Raw genomic sequence first — 16,203 nt, 5'->3', positions numbered from 1 at the left:
CTGTGCATGCACTAACTCCATGTTACTGGTGGGGCTGAGCAATATTTTGATATTATGTTGATATTGTGATATGAGACTAGATATTGTCTGAGATTTTGGGTATTGTAATATCAGACTATGACATAAGTGTTGTGTCTTCCTAGGTTTAAAGGCTACATTGCAGTAAAATTATGACATTTTCTTAACTGGCAATTATTTGCCTTTATCCACATAGTTATTAGAAATACGTTACAGATTATTATTATTATTTATCAAAAAATGTCATTGTGTAAATATTTTGTGGAAGCACCATAGTCATCCCCACTATATCATCACAATATCAATATTGAGGTATTTGGTCAAAAATGTCATATCACCTCTTCCAACCTAAAGCAACTAATTTGAGCACAACTAACCATAGTATGACAATTCATTTTCCATGCTACTATCATTGTCACTGGCTTCTGTCTGTGGATTGCTCAGTGTCCTGTTTGTTTTACATATGATCAAAGTCAGTTGGTTACTTTCGAATTCAAATGCTTTTAATTTATACATATTTAATGACTTTATATTTGTATTTTTATCTTTTCTAGATTGACACATTTGGATGATGGCTGCACCAGTAAAACTGCGGATTATCCTTGGTTCCAACAATGCTGAAAAACTGACCATAGAATCAGGCATGCCAAAATCTGTTGAGGATCTTTCAAATGAGATCAAACGTCAGTTTGATATAGAAGGGGACATTAGACTCCAGTACATGGACAGTGACTTTGATAATGAGTTTGTTAACCTTAACCAAATTTGCGACATTCAAGACAAGAGCACAGTGAAAATCATCCACTTGTCAGAGGCTCTAGACCTCAGCCAAGGTAGCATGAACCAGAGTGGAGAAGAAACATCCTTGTTGTCATCTTCTGATACAATAATACTCTCCTCTGATTCAGAAACTGCTCGATCTCATTGGCCCAAAGAATTCCAAATCCCAAACTTTTCATATGACGTGGAGATGCAACTTCGAAGTGCAAACCAGGCCTTCATATCAATTGGAGTTCTTCTGTCCCCTGGTCATAAACTTAAATCAGACATCTTGGAAAGTCTGGCACAGGAAATCATCAAGTTCAAAGCATATCCCTCAAACTTAGAAATTGAATCTGTTGCTGAAGCTTTAATCAAAGCACATCCATGTTTGAGAGAACAGGGATCCTTCACTGGTTTCTACGGCTGGAAAATAAGCCTCAAGTATAAGATGGCAAACTACAGGACAAAGCTTCGAAACTTGGGGTGTCCAGAACTGAGCATCAACCCAGGACAGCCTTGAAGGTGAAAGATTAGCATTGTTATCTGAGGTCAAGAAGAGACATAATGATAAAGTTGTCAAAGAAAAGATGGCCAAGACCTTCGCATACAGGAGACAGGAGGTCGTCAGAGACAAGCCCATGGTTGTGGAGTTCAAGATCAGATGGCCAGGATTGTTCAATGTGGCAGAGGTATTAAATGCTTTTTTTTTTTTTGGCAATTCTGCTATATTGGATAGTGACAGTGTAGAGACAGGAAGGGCAAGGGAGGGAGCAGGGTTGACATGCATCAAAGGGCCTGAGGTCAGATTTGAATCCCAGCTATAGTGAATATTTTTTGTCTTTTTATAAAATGTAATATGGGAATGTTAATCATTTTGTGTAAAACGTAACCATGGCACAGGAGATGTTGTTTAGAGCACAGCCTGTTTTTGTACATTCTTATGAGAGTATGTCTGTTTAAATGTTTTAGTAGGTACCAATAATATGTTGTTTGTGGACATAATGTTTTCAGGTGGAAGCAGAATTTGTGAGGATCACTACAGGTCCCCTTGTCTCAAAGTTCCATTCACAGCTTGATCAACACACTGCCCAGCTCATCAAAGTGTTAAAGAAGAAATGAGGCTCTGCAGGGTCTAAAATCAGCAGGACTTTGGTCCCAATCACACAGGTATGTTTTGCTATTGGTAGAGGACATAAAGGAACCACAAGTTGATGTTGACTAGTCAGTTTTGACAGGTATAGTGAAAGTTAACAGTCAAAAACCCCAACCCCTAATATTTCTGTATTTTTTTTCCCTCTCTTTAGAATGAAGCTGTTGAAAAGAGGAGGGAGTGCATCCTCAGGGCACTTTGTATCTATCTGAACGAAGACCCGAATATCCTCTTCAAAGAATACCTGGTTAGTAATTTTAACCCTTTTTTGTTTCATTTTTTTGGCCATAACTTTCACTGTATGACATAGCATGAATTTTGGCTAGATAGCTTATTTTTATGTAAATTTTCAAAATTTGGTTTAAAAATTTTTTCTAAGGTCAATACTTCAGTGTGGCCAAAAATCCATCAGTTTCACCTGTTAAGGACATAAATGTCCTCTAGAAACAACTGCTCTAAAAACACATCAGATAAATATTTTTTTCAGATTTTTTTTTGCACAGATCTTTCAGTCAACCTCTCTCCTTATCAAAAATACTATTTATTTATTTTTTGTTTATAATATATTCATTGGGAAACGGAAGGATTTTAAAACTGGGCCAGATGGTTAATAGTTTAGTTTCTGCCTATAATAAATCAAATCTTGAATAACTATTCTTGTTGAATCTGATCAACTGCACTTGGTTATATGTCTTGAAGACATTTTGCCTCTTATCCAAGGGGCTTCATCTTATTTTTTACACAAAGCACATTTTGAAGTATCATGTATGAAAATATTATTGGTGAAAAAGGTGTGAGCGTCTGTAACAGTAGAATTTGTAGTTGTGTACAGTAATTTGTATGCGTGTATGTATACATGCTAATCTCTGTACAAGTACACAACTCATACTTACACAGATACAAACCACTGCACACAACTACAATTCTACTGTTAGACGCTCAAATCTTTTTCACCAATAATACCTTCATAATCATGCTATTTTCATTAAAGCAAAAATTAATCTTTGGAATTCTACGAAATCTGAGAATTCATAGATTGTTTGTCCTTTCTTTCTCTCCTATGTAAAGGATGCTGATGGTACTGCTGTACAGAGGGAGCTTGAGCAACTTACCCTTGGCATCTACAGCGTCAAAGTCGAGGGAGGTGATGCCACCACTCCCCCAGCTGATGTTGGAATAGTGATCGAGGGTGTTGAAGTTCTACATGACCTGGGAGACGTCGCCTCTGCATGTGCACTCTTAATGGGCGTAATATATGCACTGAACCTCAGTTATCCTAAGGAACTGAAAGCCTTCTTTGAAGTACTTCAGAAGGTCTTCCTTCAACTGGATGCAAGCAGACTCTCAACTAAGGTACAGATGCTCAAGAACAAACTGTATGAATGAACCAACCATTGACTTGAAAAGTTTTGGAAAACTACGACCATAAGTGAGTGAAAATTTGATGAAAAAATAGGTGACAAGTGAATTGAGAGACCATGCAGCACTAAAATTGTCTCAGGTTTTTTTTCCTTCCACAATACAAAAATAAAAGTTGGCAGCAGCACATGTATTGTTATGGTTTGACTTTTCTGCCCTACAAATTCTAACTGCAGTAACTATATTTTTGGTCAAAATTGAGTTTTAACCACAAAATCCAACTCAAAACCAAGCAGTAATTGCACTTACGACAGTCTGCTTTGGATACATATACTCATTTAAACATGAAAATAATCGACATTAAAAGTTTATTTTTGTTAGGGAAATTATTATCCAGATAGTGATTAAGTAAAAAAGTGAGATAAAATTATATGCAGTAACTAAATTTTTGGGGTCAAGGTCAAATAAATCATGATTTTTGAGCATAAAAATTAAATCATCAATACATGTAGAAATTATATCACTAAACTACCTATAACCCATTTGGCTGGCCAGTTAAAAAACACTTTAAAGCAGTTTTCTCAGTTTTACCCTTTGCATAGTTACTGCAGTTAGACTTTGTAGGGCAGTATTATGCTGTTACAAAAAAACAGAACTACAAGCCCTGTTGTATTGTTATGCAATAATATTGGCAAATCAGGGATGTTTTGTTGGATTTTTTGTTTGTTTATGCTGCCTCAGGAGTGTTTATATAGTTTATGTAACAATGCTGCAACACAAGTTGACATGTTTGTTAATATACTTACATTTCATGGTATTCCCTCCATAATATTAGAAATAAAAGTTGACAGCAGCATGTGTGTTAGGAGTTTATGCTTACGTTATTATGATGTTAGGAGAAAAAAAAGAACTGCAAGCCTGTTGTATTGTTGGACTGCATAAAGGCATTTTACAACTGTTAGTGTTGAACCATGCTGCACCCTAATGTATATTAGGGTTAGTTGTGGGGTTGTATTTTGGACCCAGTGGCAACAAAATGTTAAATGCATATTGGTGAATAAAGGAAATACCAAAAATATGTTGGGTGTACTAAATTCATTTGTGTGGAACCTGTTGACAAACTAGAATTAGGTCACACTAATTAGTATAAAATAAATTGGATGAAAACCTATTTTAATAAATTGAACTCAAATTTATTATTTTACTTCTACTAATAAGATACATGTTTAAAGGACAAATGTAAAGTATGTAGACTTTAAATATATTATTTATGTCCATGTAACATAACTGAATTAGATTGGGTAAGCTTAAATATCTTTTGTTGATCATAAGTTATTTTATCTAGTTGGGTCAATTCACATTGTGTTAATGCAATACAAGTTCATTAAGTTAGTTGAACTTAACATTTTCGCTTTTAACTAACATAATACACTTTCGTGGAACCTGTTGACAAAATAATTTTAGTTAAAGTCAATGTTTCATTATTTTGAGTGTAGACTTAGCGTGTGACCAGTAAATGTCTGTTTTGTCTTTGGCTTCAGTTAATAAACCACAATTGACTACAACTTGTCCAAACCTACCTGAACAAGTACATACATGTTGTTAAGCAACATCTCATCTCCTAACTTGAACAGAGACAGGAAAAATTCTAGATATGAAAACACCTCAAGAGATCAATCCAAGACAACCTCAGGAATTTAATTGCCAGTTCTACCTGACAGATACACCTCATTTGCAAATTTTCCATTTGTTTCCATGTGGTCTCATCTCTACTGTCTTTGAATATGAAGCAAGAAAAATAACTTGATACTTAGGCATTGAGGCAGCATTAAGTCACATCTTTGGAGACTACATGATGTATATGCTGTGTAAAGCTGTAACACAGTCATCATGTGGCAGTGTACTGTGTGGTATGCCTAATCCATGCATTCTCATCCCAACTTGTCAGATACCGATGCTTTGTCAGATGGCTTCTTTCATCATGGGCACGAGCTAGACACCGAAGCCTTCTTTTTTATATAATTACATATACATACATCTACATTAGTTTTACAGAACAGAATATCAACATTGTAATATGCGTATACTGAATCCAAACAGTTTGAATGCGGTCTAAAACGTGATTGATTGTTAACATACATTAAACTAAATAAAATACAAAAACCTAAATAAAATACAAACTCTTGGATGCTCCTAAACACATCATCAGTGATATAACCTGAGGTCATTTAGTGTTTCGGGTCTCACAACATCAAACACCCTCACCTTGGCGAAACCCAGCCGTGGTTGATCGGACGCAAGATCTGTTCAGCGGGCATTGCCTATACACTATGGATCTCCGCTCCCAATCCAAAGTTGGGATGAGAGATGAGCTTGTCTGTGGCTCTTGATTCCCATGCTGATGGCTTCTGCAATCGGTTTCAGAACATGGTCATGACACCAGGTGAACTGGGCCTGCGCAGAAGCCTTTGGGCAGCAGCTTAGGATTTGCTACAATGTCCACCTGCATGTGCACTGCGAGCAGTCCTGAATTTGTGCTTTGATCCATATACAGAGGTTTGATGGGCTGGGCAGGACATCACACACTGCATCAAGAAACTTGAGGTGCTCTGGTTCTGGCTGTGAGATCAGTCCATGTCATTTTCTGTTCTCCCCTTGTCCTGGCCCCCTGTTGCCTCATGCTGACAGCTCTGCTGTACCTTTGCTCTTCCACCATTGCTCTCACTTCCTCCTGGACCAGCCTGTGCCTTTCATTTCCCTTGGCTTTTTTCGTAGTTGGGAGTTTGGAAAGTTCCCAGACCTGCTCTCTCCCGGGTAGCTGCTCCCACCAGGACTCTGTGGCGTATTCATGACACTGCCTTCAGCACAGATTCGTCAGCTTGCCATTTCCTCCCAGTTTTCAACTCCATCCCTGCCTGGGCCACCTTGAGGTCACTGGAGTCCCTATACAGCATCCCCTCTCTGGCCCGAGTCACCCTAAACTCCTTCTCCAGGGACTTCAGGGGCAGCTGAAGCTTGGTATTGTTCCCGTAGAGGGTGATGCTGCTGAGGTTCCTGAGCAATCCCATCCATCTCCTGAGGAAGCTGCTGAAATTCCTCTCCAGAATGACGGACCTCATAGATGATGGACCTCATACACCATCAGGGGCCAGAGAATCATTGGCAGGATACCATGTTGGTAGATCCAGGCCTTAAACTTGCCAGGAAGTTCTGACCGGTCCACTGCTCTCAACCAGCTCTCAAGCTCTTGGCAGGTTGCCTGCATTGATGCAGAATCTTCCAGGCTGTTGTTGAAGCTTGCCAAGGCTCTTCACTGGCTTTTCAGAGAAAGTTGGCATGAGTGTCCATCCGATGCAGAAGTGATGCAGGAGGGGAATCGGTCAATGTCTTTGCCCTTCTTCAGCACCAGAAATTTGAGGCTTGAACCTCATCCTTGCCTATCTGATCAGAAGCACACTTGACAATCATATCCATCGCCAAGGCAAAAAGGATCACAGAGATGATGCAACCTGTGATAATGCCAACCTCCGGCCGGTGCCACTCTGATGTAACTGCTAAGGATGGGGCAGTAGGCATTTGCCAGGTCAAGCCAGAACACTGTCAGGTCTTCCTTGTTCTCCCGGGCTTCTTTGATGAGCTGGTTCACTACTCCTGTATGCTCTAGCAGGCACGCCAGACATGCCGCCCTTTTGTACTGATGTGTCATTGTAGCCATTCAGGGAGAGGAAGTCTGTCAGCTGCCTTCCTACTGTGCTGAAAAATATCTTGCCATCAAAACTTAGCAAGGAGATGATCCTGAATTGGTTGATTGTCTTGGCTTCCTCCTTTGGGATCTAGACATCTTCAGCTAATCACCATTGCTGCAAAACTTTTTCTCTCCTCTCGATACTTGCAGGATCTTCGACTTGCAGGATCTTCGCCATTTCAGCAACAAGGGACAATTCTTATAAACCTTGTAAGAAAATCCACTCAGACCAGGCACTGAGCTTGATTTTGCACATCTCACAACATCATGGACCTCTTTCAGGAATGGCTCATAGCTGTCGAACTCCTTGAGGGTTGAGGGTGAATTAATCAGGATGTTGCAACGGTCCAGCTCCTGCTGCCGATCAGTGTCACTGTATGTGGTCTGGATCTGCAGATTAATTCCTTCATTTAAGCAAGCCAATCTCCCACTGCACTTCTGCCCTAGTAGTATTTTTGTGAAGCCAAAGGGGTTGGCTATGAAGGAGCTCTTTCCTTCTTGCGCCTTCTTTGCCACTCGGCTCTGTGGAGAGTCACCAGTTTCCTTCTCAGGGTGGTTCGCGGATCAGCCAAGGAAGCAGTGCTTCTCACTGGCCTGCGAGCACTGCATTATGAGGGACTTCAACTCCTTGTGTGAATCCTGTGGATCATTGCAGCTTTGTGGTTTATGGTGAAGGTTGTTCTGGCTGGCCTCTCCTCCAATGCTCCAAACCTCTCCAAAGCCACTGAGACCTTCCTCTGAAGTAGGGGTGTGCCATGTCGTATCGTTCACGATTATACCGGTATATTTTTTTTATGGGTAAAAAAAATGCATATCACAATATTGGCAACATGCCCTACTTCTTGACATAGTGTCGTAAGGATTTCCTATTAATTACCTAGACCTTGGCGGCCCGCCAGAGTCTCTTGTGCTGCGCTAACGTCACATTTCAAGCTACTGAAAGTATATCTACACTTTTCATAACATAGTTATTTTGCGTTGTGTCTCTGCTCAGCAGTGTCTGTCACCCGTCAGTCAGTCAAAACCCCGACCCACCCCTCTGTCCTCCTCCGAGACATGCACACGCATTCACACACACACACACACGCACTGAATATACCGAGCTGCCCTCCCACTGCGCTTCAAAACAAGCACCTACCTGTCTGTAATGTATCAGTCCCGTCCCCACTCTCTCTCTGTGCGTCTGTGTGTGCGTGAGCCGATCTAAATACTATCAACATGTCCTGTCAGAGATCCAAACGGTCCAAACACACTGTTGCATTGTGCCGTTCGTTAGCCGCGAGCTAACATTAGCTAACAATTAAAGTTGTTTTAATCACAAAAAGCTACTATTACTTCCTGTTGCTATACAAATGCAGCTTTCAAAATAAGAGCACAGAATCCACCACAGAAATTACATGAAGACTGTCAAAATAAGATGGCTTGAATAAAACATAGAAGAACCCTTATTCTCCTTTTCAATAATTAATTCAAATAGGCAATGATGTGTTTGTGAGGTGTTTGCTCCCATTTAGCTCTCAAAGTGGACGAGATTGATCACATTGTACTATAAAATGTGCAAAATTTTCTCCCAGGGGGCCCCCAGACGCCCTAGAAGGTTATTGTTTATTATTATTTGCTAATACTCAATTAAGTATTTTTTTTGTATTTGGCAACTGTTGAGATTTGCAATTTACACTACATTTAGATTTATGATTGATTTTTATTTTGTTGTACAATTTTTTTTTATTTATACAGACTAAAAAATAATTTTCTATATATTTTTCAGTATTTTTTAATATCGTCAAGAATATCGTTATCGCGAAAATACTCTGAAATATCGTGATAATCTTTTCGGGCCATATCGCCCACCCCTACTCTGAAGGGGTAAGTATCATCTCCTTGTCTACGGGCAGACACACATTCTGGTGCACAAACCAATGTTGGAGCAGGTGAGTGTGCAAGAGGTCCAGTGGTAACTAGGGGTGTGACGAGATCTAGTGCCACGAGATCTCGCAAGATTAAAGTCGACGATATTTCTCGTTAGAAATCACTCTCGCGAGATTTGTGAGTTATCAGACTTCTATTTGTGACCTGTGGGGGCAATAAAATGAAAAGAAGAAAAGGAGGGGAAACAGCAAGCAGCCAGAATGACGTCGCAGAGGCTCGTTCAGAAGAGAAAGAACGAATCTAAGCGGCACAGTCCACCTGCAGCAGTCTCTCCTTGCTGCAGAGCCGGAGTCTGCAAATTGCTAATAGGCTAACAGTTAGCTCTGTAGCAGTACAGTGTGTGCTGCTGCTGCTGCAGGAGGTGTTCACTTAGCAATCTCTGTTTGTTTACAACAAGCACTCTGTGCACAGTTAGCGATGCCGGTTAATTCAAGATCGCTATGTTTATGATAATTAGCCATGCTGGTTTGTTTTGATCAGTTGCTGATGTTGTGCAGTTAGCGACAGCAGCCACAGTTTCCCATGTTTAATCCGTCTTGTATGTGATCAGGGATCACGGTCGAAACTGTTGCTAAGCGATTACCATACGTCACCTCCGGAGTCTCATTAATCCCTTTGGGGGATTTTATTTTATTTATTTATCTTATTTTAACTTTTAAAAGCCCATGCCTACATCATGCATGTAAAGAGTTATAAATAAAACATTTCAAAATGCATGTTAAATAAAAGTCTGTTGGTCCAGTCATATATTTTGTCATTGTAGTTTTCTTAAAATCTCGTCTCGTTCTCGTGAACCCAATATCGTGTCTCGTCTCGTCTCGTGAGAGTATTGTCACACCCCTAGTAGTAACACTTAGGCAGCTGCTGCAAAGGGTCCCAACATAATCTGGCACCAAATCACTGACACTGATCTATCACAGTCTGTGATGCACTCCCTGATTGCCCTCCTTCTCGTCAGGGTTAAGCATGGCTTCATGGCAACGGAGTCCAGAATAAGGCTCAGATGCTTGACTGAGTTGGCCAGGGCTAGGCAGCTCTTCTCTGCAATCAAATGCAGCCTGAGGGCAACCAAATGTACCAGCAAAGCCTCTGTGTGGCTTCGCACTAGGACTCCTGACAAGTCACACACCAGGAAGTCGTCCAGAAAAGGATATTGAACTACACTTTCTAGTCTTTCCATCACTTGCTATTAAAGAGGCCACAGACACTCTCTGTTCCTCTCTAGCCTCCTCTCTTAACAACCTCTGTCTTCTAACATCCAAACCCGCTCGTGAAACATAAAGTTTATGCCATCAGTAACCAGTTCTCTGACCCTGCCCAACTACAGCTGCTGCTACAACCTAACCGAGGTTCTCTCACCTCTCTACACCCACTCACCGAGGAGTAGGTCTTGAAATATCTGAACTCCTTTGTTCAAACAAACCCTCCCAGCCATTATGCTCTTCGAGTGAAAGATGTCTGGCTACTCCGCCGTTGAAGGGCTCTACGTCTCAAACAAGACTCTTCTCCTCTGTAGTGCCCCGGTGGTGGAACAAACTTCCAAACTCCTTATCAGTCCTTAAGAAGAGACTAGGACTAAAGACCCAACTCTTTAATGAACACCTTAACACTTGATCTACACAGATGACAACGACAGGTATCACACTGACTGCTCACCTGATCTAAAAGCACTTTCATCCTAATGGACTCAAACTTAACCCATGGCACTTACTCTTGCTATGTTTCTTGACTTATCCTTTGCTTGTGTTGTATTGACTCTCAATTGTAAGTCGCTTTGGATAAAAGCGTCTGCTAAATGACATTGTAGAATTGTAGAACCCTGTACTTTTACGCTAATCCTAGTCAAGTGGTTTTACCGCCTGAAGTAAACATTTTCCTGTGGATACTGAAGTTTATTTTGAAAAGCCACAATGCTTGCAACTAGCAGAAAGTGAAAGATGGTCCCTTGATGAGAATACATTGTGATCTCACTTGTGCCTTGTGATTATAATTATTACATTAAATATTACTCAGTGTTCCAAATTGATAGTTTGTAACTTTATGGGACTGATTTAGGTGAATTGGCTATATTTTTCTCTGTTTTACCGAGTGGTGCCCCTTTTTGAGGTGACTTTGAGTAAATCAAGTCATATCATTTATTATAATTAATAATTATTTATGATGATTATGTATCATTCTGATAGCCATTTAACCACATTTTTGAACTGTGAGACACACACAAGTGTTGCTCAGGTTCATCCTTACATATTTGATATCCTTATGGTAAGGATAGCATTTACTATAATGCCCTTTTTTTCTTGATTTTTTTTATATATTTGACACCCCGTGCAAGGTATCATTTATTCATAAAACAGTTATCCTAAATTCCAAACATGGGCGACTGTGTATTATGAAATAGAATTGAAAAATGTACACCTATTCTTAGGTGACTGTATGTATATCTGCATCATGTCTTTGATGATGTTGAATGAATTCAAACATATGTCTGTTTGCACCACTGAAGGCTACAAATCATTCAGTGTGCTCCAATCCTTTATTCTACTCTGAAGTCCACATAAATGGCTGGGATGAAGTGAATTTCCTTGCCATTCAACATTATTCACAGTTTGCATTATTTGCCGTATTGTGACACTGATGGACAGAAAGTTTGCTTGGTCACCGAGGGTTCAATCTGTAGTGAAGACATAAGTCTTTGAAGAGGATAGCTGAGAGAGAAATGTTATTCAAGCAATCTCATTTTGTAAATTCTGAATGCAGAAAGAGGAAGGGTTTTTAGTCATAAGCTGTCTTTATTATGCAAGTATCGGTACAAGTATTTACCATGTCTCCATCCAGCTTTGGCCCTGAATAAGACAGGTGGGTCTGCCCACCCCCCTCTCCTCAAGCCTAAGGCTAGCTCTGAGGCATTCATGCTGCCTTAACCCTGCTGTTTGCCACTGGTAATATATATATATATATATATATATATATATATATATATATATATATATATAGACAGCCAATAGTTCTGAATAAATATGAGGAATCTAAACATCCAATCATCCAAGCAAAATGGAACACAGCAGCTGCCAACAAAGTTAACAAAGTTAATATGCTTATCAATATTCATACTATATATATCATGTTATTGAGGCACAAGTAACAAATATAGGCTTACATTTTTTGTCTATTCCTATTCTTTAATGTGTTGCTTGGCTGATTTTTTTATATTCTTTCAGCTTGTAACCCCAGCGGAGTGAAACGAACGTGAGAACAGATTGCAAACAAACAAAATTAAAAAGAACATGATTCAAAATCGTAAGCAGGTTTAAGGTCCACGTTTTTTCAGGGGTTGACAGGAAGCCTACAAGACTCAAGTGCTTTAATAAGTTTGTTGTAGGATTTGGCTTGGTAGGCCTATTCAAAGATCAAAGACATAGCTATGATACTTCTTACAGCAAATAAGAAAAGAAATGGAAGGAGGCGTCTCATCGGATTGGCAGCTCCCAACACAGGAAATCTGTACGGGGTATGTTTAAATCAGTTAATATTAATATACTTGATCACTAACAAAGCTAATAGCCTGATTATTGTGGGATAAAAATGTCTGTATAAAATGTATTTACTTTATTTACAGTTGTTGGTTTCACCTCTGTATAGGATGCCAACCTTTCTTATACACTATGATGCCATCTGTGGTTGCTGATCATACATTAAATAGACAAATTACATTTCTTATTTTCTCAGGTTCCGGACGACCAAGAGCTTTGGCGGTAAACTTAAGTCTTTTGTTTCCAAATATTTTTTATTTTTTTATTTTTCCATTCTAACACAGATGATGAAAGTTTGCACTCTTGGCTTTTCTGTCAGATCTACCTGCTAATGGTGGTGGTCTGCACAAGGGACAAATGGCTGCTTCAAGTGCCGATAGCATAACCTGTAATAAATTGCTTCCATTGCTATGATAATTTTTCAGGAAGAGGGAAAGCTCCCTGAACCTGAGCCCTCAACCTCTAGACATAAACAACCACAAGTGGTAAATAATTTACCTTAATTTAATCAGTGAAGCCAAAGTGAAATGTTCATCTTTTTTCAAATGTGACAAGGGGTTATTTCAACTTATAACATATTTTTCATTCTCTTCAGCTCTCTATAAAAGTTCTCTTGAATTGGACATTGAGTACAAAATCCTAAAAATTCTGAACACCAGTTCCTGGTGGTAGAGGAGATGTGCAACCAAGAAGAAGCTGTCATGTCAGATTCCAGCAGGAGAAACTGACTAGCTAGAGGCTAACACCACACACAGCATGGCTCCGCTTACCTCTCCCTCCGGCTGCACCAGCTGCTCCCGCTTCGCTTTGCTGAGAGGATCACAGAACTGGAAGGACGAATATCCACCTTGTACCAGATCTGTGAGGCCAAAATGCTAATGGATACCATCACCTGCAAACTCTCCCTCCTTCTTCACGCCTGGCTCCGACGCAGCTCCTCCGGGCTCAGATGCCGCTCCTGCACCCGCTGCAGCAGCCTCTCCTCCGGTGCCAGGTCCAGAGCCTTGACCAGCTCCACTCCATCGGACCCTGTGCCCTGGCACCTGGTCCTTGCTCCCAGAAGGAGAGGGAGACGCTCCCAAATCCCTGCGACTCACCACAACATCCAGCTGGAGAATAAGTTTGCACCCCTCACTTTTCCTCCCATTGATGATGAACTCCAGTGTACCCCCCTCCTTCTCCATCTCCATCCCAGAGATCCTACGGTTCACTGTTACCTCCGAGGTCCTCGACCGCCACACATGAGCGCTCTTCTCACCGCAAGACTTTCCGCTCCACGGCCCTGTTTAAACCTGCACCGCGGCACTGGAAGTGAAGTCTTCCCCACCTACCGCCTTCTCCACCCCATCGCCACAAGTCACCCCACACTCGGCATCCCCGCGCCCCGTTTTTCCTCCGACTACTTTAATCATTGGGGACTCTTATTAATTATGCGACACATCCACTTTTTTAATGCCGTAACATATTGTTTCCCCCCAGAGCCAGAGTCCCAGTCATCCTCCAAAAACTCCCCGATTTGTTAGACACATTGCCATCCTCCATCCACAGAATTATGCTCCACGTCGGAGTCAACAATTCATCCCTCCGACACTCCGAGGTGACCAAGTCACACTTCAGACAATTCCTCCAGTCTCTAACCAGCACTGGCAAATCCATCTTCATCAGTGGACCGCTCTGTCCTCACGGCTGTGGGATAGAAAAGTTTAGTCAAGTCCTCCAGCTCAACTCCTGGCTTCAGTCTGTCTCCAGGGAATTCAGCGTCGGTTTTATAGACAATTTTAACTTTTTCTGGAATTGTCAATCCTGGCTAAAAGCTGACAGTATCCACCCAAACAAACTCGGCAACTACATGTTGACAGCCAACCTGCAGCACGCTGTCCAGTCTGACCCACATGACTGACTATTTTCTCACCGCTCCCAATCGCCCACACGAGTCCCCCCCAGCGCCTTCTCAGTCCACTACTCTCTCTACCTACTCCCCCTACAGGCCCCTGCTGTCACTGCACCACTCATCCCACTAGGTTGCTGCCTTCTCCATTACAACCATTCTATCTGTCAGACCCCTTCGCCTCCAATCTACTCTCAAAGTTGTAAACAAAAATAACCTCTCCTACGTAAAACTCAGCGCCCCTGCCCCTCCATTCCTCAAACTTGAAAACACCACTGTCAACTTTGGACTACTAAACGTCCGCTCACTCACAAGCAAGGGACAGCTCATTCAGGACATCATCAAGGACCATAACCTAAATTTAATTTGCTTAACAGAAACATGGCAACTACCCACTGATTTTTCTTCTCTGAATGAATCCACTCCTCCAGGATTTATCTATAACTGTCGTCCACGTGACTCTGGCAGGGGTGGAGGTCTCGCAATAATCCATTGCGAAAAGTGGAACATCCAGCCGGTTCCCACCCCTGCCTATCACACATTTGAATCCATCACCTTACAGTTATCTGGCCCCACCCCCACCATCCTTCCCACCAAAAAAGGAGTTCCTCGAAGATTTTGCTCTACTCCTGACTCATCTCTCCACACTCTCTCCGAACATACTACTCCTGGGTGATTTCAATATCCATATAGACAATGGCTGTGTCCCAATGTCAAGGATCCTTCCTTGGTAGGATCCTTCCTTCAGAGTCGGGTCCTCCGAAGGCAAGGCAAGAGTCCTTCCTTTCACTGGTGTAATGCACAAATGGGACAGCCTTCGGAGTGTGCAGCTGTGCGTCATTGCGTAATTGGACGTCCTGCTTAACTTCAGCACCGCTCTCGGCCCTTTGGCTAAGATCAAGTGTAGTATCTGTTCTTATCAGTTTAATAAAAAATAAAAAAATAAATTCAGCGCCGCAATTTCAAAATCAGTTCACGACATGAATGTGTCTCTGGCATCAGCACTCTGACACATATTTGTGAAAATGGAAGAAGATGCTTTAAGGTTGAATCTCCACGATTTATCAAGTAAAAACCATAAAGTGGATTAAACCTGAATATTTAACTAATCCTGGCTGAATTCGGCCGCTACTTAGTGCCATGAATGCAGCGGCGCATAATTCATCATGGAAATATGTTCTGTGATTTTTTATTTTTTATTTTACAGTACAGTACAATAACAGTTATTTATAAATAACAATAACGGATAATAGCGGACTTTCGGTCCCTGTAAACACAATAAAGAAATGTATAACTTTCTGAATGGCATAGTTGCACATAGTACATCATCATCGGACACATATAAATTAATAAACAATAACTTTAGCGACTGAGACGGCATTAATTAACTTAACCGGCAATGTATCAAGATGACGTTTATTATCTTTACGCTTAATATTCTGGCATATGCTTATTCATATGTTTTTGCTTGACTTTGAACACGCGTTTTGTAAGTTATGTGATAACATTCAGTGTAAACTGAAAATATCTACATATTTAAATGCATATTGCGCCGCCGGCGTCGCTGTTTCTACACTCTCCATTTTTAAATCTCCCGGTAGACCGGTGTGCGCAATGCTTTATGGGTAGTCGGAGCGCACGCAGGATACACACATGTATCCTCGGAATTTGGGCAAAAGAAGGACTCTGTCCTCCGGAGCATCCTCGACATTGGGACAGTCCTTCAGCGGATGTCGATGACGTAGTGTCCTTCAAATCCAGCCGTTTGAGCATCCTTCCTTGGCTTTGGGACACAGCCCCTATCAGCAACACTCTCACCAAG

The 16,203-nt window shown here is 41.1% G+C and overlaps 1 non-coding gene and 1 pseudogene across 1 annotated transcript; one reads left to right on the top strand and one right to left on the bottom strand.

Annotated features, from left to right (window-relative positions):
• Nucleotides 1-5,879: 5,879 nt before the first annotated feature.
• Nucleotides 5,880-13,683, bottom strand: LOC131976737 (uncharacterized; annotated as a pseudogene).
• A 1,568-nt stretch (nt 13,684-15,251) lies between these two features.
• LOC131977065 (U2 spliceosomal RNA) lies at nt 15,252-15,437 on the top strand. The gene has a single exon (XR_009394862.1). It is a non-coding gene; the product is annotated as a U2 spliceosomal RNA (small nuclear RNA).
• The last annotated feature ends 766 nt before the right edge of the window (nt 15,438-16,203 follow it).

Source organism: Centropristis striata, chromosome 8, assembly GCF_030273125.1.
Source record: "Centropristis striata isolate RG_2023a ecotype Rhode Island chromosome 8, C.striata_1.0, whole genome shotgun sequence".
In the NCBI taxonomy this organism is placed as follows: Eukaryota; Metazoa; Chordata; class Actinopteri; order Perciformes; family Serranidae; genus Centropristis; species Centropristis striata.
This window is presented reverse-complemented; position numbering and strand designations above follow the sequence as displayed.